This window comes from Chenopodium quinoa, unplaced genomic scaffold (assembly GCF_001683475.1).
Source record: "Chenopodium quinoa cultivar QQ74 unplaced genomic scaffold, ASM168347v1, whole genome shotgun sequence".
Lineage (NCBI taxonomy): Eukaryota > Viridiplantae > Streptophyta > Magnoliopsida > Caryophyllales > Amaranthaceae > Chenopodium > Chenopodium quinoa.
The window spans coordinates 2,685,939-2,691,938 of NW_018745650.1; positions in this window are offsets into that span (position 1 = coordinate 2,685,939).

The window sequence follows — 6,000 nt, forward strand, 5'->3', positions numbered from 1 at the left end:
CAACCCGCAACATGTCCAATCTAAACATTTCAATCCGCTAATCAGTACAAACCAATTGTTTTCGAATCATTTACTATACATTATTTCTTTGATTTGTATACATTATTCTTTTTTGACGGAAATTTAAATATATTATTATTTATAGTCTTTAGACTGAACTTTAATACATATATATTATTTATATATTTACTGTATAGTAAAATATTAGTAAAATAAAACACCAATTACTAATTTAAAACTACAAGTACTAATTGTACTTTCCTCACATCTAGTTGTATACGCATATGAACAAGTGAACAACTCTGACTCGTTCTTACTCGCCATTCCATTAACCCAAGATGTTCAAAACCAGTCGTGATATTGACCCGACCCGTTTCAACCCTTTTACTTGATAAATCCAACTTATTTAGGACTTAATCCGATTATGACCCGATTCGTTCTTATCCGTTGTCTAATAAAACCGACCCAACCCGACTCGATATTAATTCGATATAATTTGAACGAAACCCACTTTAAATGGATAAGTCTATTTTCAAATCGGGTCATTTCAATCGAAATCGATTATGACCTGAACCGATAATGACCAAACCCGATTTGACCTCATCTTTTTGAGCCAAAATCCGCTTTAAACTAGCTAAATTTGTTTGAAACCATCCCAGTTCAGCCCAACCAAATTGGTTACAATCTGAGCCGATTATATGCCGACCTGATTAGGACCCGATCTGTTTAGGATTTGAACATAAATGGGCTAGAATTGCAAAGATAGAGTTTCAAATGCTATAGTGAAAAGTTAAGAAAAAAATTATTAAATTATAATAAAGATTAATTGGTATAATTATTCACAATTTGAGATAATTTTACGGTTCATTATTTCCAACATCTATTATTAGAATAATATAGTCATATATATTTGTAGAAATTCGATTAATGAATAATGCAGAATTTTTAAAAAATTATATATTTAAAGAGTTTAATGATCGAATATAATGACAAATCTATTAACTATTACTAAAACAAAGCGTTGCTGACGTCAACACTATCCACATGTCACTCTCATAATAAATTTTTTCCCGCCTAAATGCAAGGATGATGTCACCTTTTTTTTTCTTTTTTTTTGGCATATTTAACAATTTTGAAATTTGAATATTAGAAACTTCTACATTACAATTTCAGCCTAACAATTTTATCCTAAAAAAATGAAACAATTGTAAATAGAACACTAGTAAATGGACTCCCACATTGAAATATGTATTAGGCGATGTTGAACAAGTATTATATCATAATTTGATGAAAATCTAAAATTTTAAAATTACAAATATTTTTGTACAACGTGTATAATTCTTATTTATATTTATACATTTTTTTTAGAATGTACAAATTATAAAAATAGATTTTATGTAAACAGTGCATCACACGGGTTCTAATCTAGTGATGAGAATACAAAAAAGAAATGAAAGAAGTTACATATCTATATTGGCTAGTGGTTTTCCGATAGGTTGGATTCGATCTTTTCCTTAATTTAATTTCATTTTCCAAATTAATCTAATTATATAATTACAAAATTAAGATGCAAGATCTAAAATTAATGCTAGCTGACCTAGATTTATACACTGATCGTGCCAAGTTATACTTAAATATCAGTTTTTTTGGTTGACAAGCTAGAAGGGAAGATAGAAGAAGTGAAGGAAGCAGGGAAAATCATACTAATAAATTAAACTAATAAAGTGGACTTAAATAATTAAACTTGCGTAGGATGGTGATTAAGGGTATGATGCGTTAGGAATCTTAGGATAACCTGCTGACAGGCATTAAACATTCACATGATCATATCACATCTGAATCGGAATACTATACTTAAGTCAGAATTGACTAAAAATCTAATATAACAAGTAAATTTAAACAAGTATTTTCTTAACGAATTAATTGACTGGAGATAATTGACTTGGATTATTAAACATGGATCATGATAAACATCCATTATTCTTACACGTCAATTTCTACCCTAAACCGGTGAACTTCATTGTACCGAACTGATATGAAAAGGCATTAAATCGTTAAAATCCCATTTTTGAAAACCGAAAATTGACCTGAACCAATTTTTTCTAACCCGGAATCGCACTGAACTGTGTTAGGGTTGCAAGCCCAACAAGAGAAAAAAGGTTCATTGGTACATGTGGATGTTTGGTAAGTTGAGTTTAAAGGAAGGTTTGTTAGGAAATAAACTAAACTTACCAAATACCAACGAAATTTGTTTTGGGAAAAGATATATTGTATCTTTTATTTATTTCTATCTTTTATGCTTTCCTAGTTAGATGAAGATGTAATCAGGAAACTAGATAGATTTTAGGTATATATTCAATCTAGGATTATTTAGACTTGGGGAGCAAATAACAAATTTTATCACATAAATACAAAAAATATTTATTTTAAAAAATACAAACAAACCGAGCATAGCATGAGCTTCATCTAGTATTCTGTACTTAGTAATTTTTATTTACAAATACAAGTAACAATTATATTAAAATTGGCTTTTGATTTCCCGAAAGATAGGATGCTTTTCCCTTTCTTTTTTTTTTTCCCTTTAATTTCTCAGTAAATTTATTTATATTTTTACAAAATTAAGATAGAAGATTTAATATTGATGCTAGCTTACCAATTCACCATACAATAATCGTATCAAGTTACACTTTAATATCAATTTTTTTGTTGTTGACAAGCCAAAAGGGAAGATAGAAGAAGTGATGGAAGCTGAGAAAGACTCTTCAAGTCATAATACTAATTAATACAACTAATAAGGCGGACATAAATAATACAACTTGCGTATGAAGATGATTAAGGGTATGACGCGTTAATAATGCGTTAGACAGGCAATAAACATTCACATAATCACATTTGTATCGGATTACTATATTTAAGTCAGAATTGACTAATACAAGTAGATTTAAAGAAGTGATATATGTTTTAACACATTAAGTAGACTAAATAGATAATTGACCATTTTTTTTTTAGTAATTTTAAAACACATGGAGTAGACTATGTATATTATTGACTTGGATTAATAAACATGGATAATAGCAAACATCAATTATTATCTAACTAACTTATAATATATATAAAATGAAAATGTTTATTGATTAATGTCTTGGGTGCGCTGCCCACAATTAAGGGTAGTACTAAGTTAGATAATAACCAATATATATATATTTTTTTTCTATCCCTTTCTTTCTTTATTTCTTTTTATTTTGGAGTATTACTTTAATTCGTATAACTATTCGCAATTTGAGCTAATTTTCTACGGTTATAAGAAAAATATAGTCATATATATTTTTAGAAATTAAGTTAATTCACTACACGAAAAGAGCAAATTGGCAACGGTTCAAACCCCCTCAAAGGCAACGGTTTTGAACCGTTGAGTATTTGAGGGTTGCCAAATCCCAAAATAATTGGCAACGGTTCAAAACCGCTGCCAACTCAAGCAATTGGCAACAGTTAACCGTGCCATTGACCATGGCGCCCTTTTTTTTTGTTTTTAAAAATAATTGGCAACGGTTAACCGTTGCCAATTGCTTGAGTTGACAACGGTTAACCGTTGCCAAATACAATGGCGCGCTTTTTTTTTTTTTTTTTTTTAAATATTGGCAACGGTTAACCGTTGCCATTGACTTGTATTTTTTTTTGCTGCAATATTGAACTGTATTTTTTTTTTTGGCTGCAATATTATTAATATTATAATATTAATATTAATAAAAATAATTAATATTATTATAATATTAATATTAATAATAATAATTATTATTATTATAATATTAATATTAATATTAATAATAATAATTATTAATATTATAATAGTAATAATAATAATAATTATTATGATAATAGTAACAATAATTAGTATTATTAATAACAAAACATAAATAATAATAACAATCGCAAGAGATGATATAAATTAGAAAAATGTTTCATGTATAGTACATAATTAGTAAGCTAAGGCTAGGATTGATGTAGTAGCTAGCTAGTAAACGATATTTACAAATTAAATGTGATGTAGGTCGCCAACATCTCCCGAATTACATGGAGTTCCTCGCTCATGTATGGCTGTCCCGTTTGCCCCTTGCAAAACTTAGAATACACAAAACGTGATTTAATAGAAGTGAATTAATAATAATTGGGGTTAGTTAAATGTGACTAATGCTTGAGATTACAAGAAAAGAGCAAGTAAGTGGTATTGGGATGCAATTTCAACCAAAATGGCTCAAGTAAGGCCATTTTGGCTACTATGATGCCTATTTTCTATAATTCTTGTCTATTGAACTCATAAATAGTTAAAACATGACATTATTACTTAGTTATATGTGTGACTAAGGAATGAAATTACAAGAAAATAGCAATATGAGGGTTTAGGTCGCATTTTCGATCAAAATAGCCCAAGTAAGGCAATTTTGGCTTCTATGATGCCTATTTTCTATATTTCTTGTCTATTGAACTCATAGTATGGGACATGTCATTATCACTTAGTTATAGGTGACTAATGCTTGAGATTACAAGAAAAGAGCAAGTAAGAGGTTTTGGGACGCAATTTCAACCAAAATGGCCCAAGTAAGGCCATTTTGGCTACTAGTATGCCTATTTTCTATATTTCTTGTCTATTGAACTCATAACTTGTTAAAACATGTCATAATCACTAAGTTATAGGTGACTAATGCTTGAGATTACAAGAAAAGAGCAAGTAAGTGGTTTTGGGACGCAATTTCAACCAAAATGGCTCAAGTAAGGCCATTTTGGCTACTAGGATGCCTATTTTCTATAATTCTTGTTTATTGAACTCATAACTAGTTAAAACATGACATTATTACTTAGTTATATGTGACTAAGGAATGAAATTACAAGAAAATAGCAATATGAGGGTTTAGGTCGCATTTTCGATCAAAATAGCCCAAGTAAGGTCATTTTGGCTACTAGGATGCCTATTTTCTACATTTCTTGTCTATTGAACTCATAACTAGTTAAAACATGTCATAATCACTTAGTTATAGGTGACTAATGCTTGAGATTACAAGAAAAGAGCAAGTAAGTGGTTTTGGAACGCAATTTCAACCAAAATGGCATACCTCTTCAAGCTGACGTGTGTCTGTACAATGACTCATCACTATGTCATACATGAATCTCATCACGTATAGGCCACTGTCAACTCCGTTTTCCTGTTGTGCGCACTAGCATGAGGAACAAAGCACATGAATCAAAATGCATAGCAAATAAGCAACATCTTAAGCATTGTAAAGTAAGAAAATCACAACATCATGGGTGAATTACCTTGGGTGCTTTCCATGTAGGACCTCGAGGAGATCGAGGATTTATCTTCTTCATGGTACTACAAAAAATCAAAGTAATAAGTTCAAATTTGACTAGTATAATCAATACATATGAGTTAAGATATGAAAATGAATAACAAGAAGTGAAACAAACTAGATGCTTACTTTTGCAGTATGGACCTCACGAAGCGCTTTCTTACTTGAGGTAACCGAGCAGAATCAAAGTAGAAGATTGTGTTACTGGAAACAAAAATCACAAGTAGGGTCCAATGATAACTACACACGAGACAAACAAATCAATAGTTAGCCTATTACAACAAATAAACTGGGAAAACAAATGAACTTGACTAGCATAATCAGACGTACTCCTCATAGTATGGGACGAATATAAACTTGTCTCCCGCACTCACTGATTGCCTAATACCCCGTTCAGCATAGTACAACACGTCAGCGGAGTTGCCTAAGATTCTAGCAGTGGACATCTGCTCAGGGCACAACCACCCAACTTGACAAGGAGATTCAAGCTCCTATATTTTCTCCTGGAGTGCTCTGCATGCATGATAACAAAATGTTAATCGAAAACCAAACGACAAACACCACTAAACTGAATAACATAAATTGAGTACCAGTTGAATTACCTCATGGATATTTGAATGAGGGAAATGTTAAGCATTGCACCACTTAGAAATTC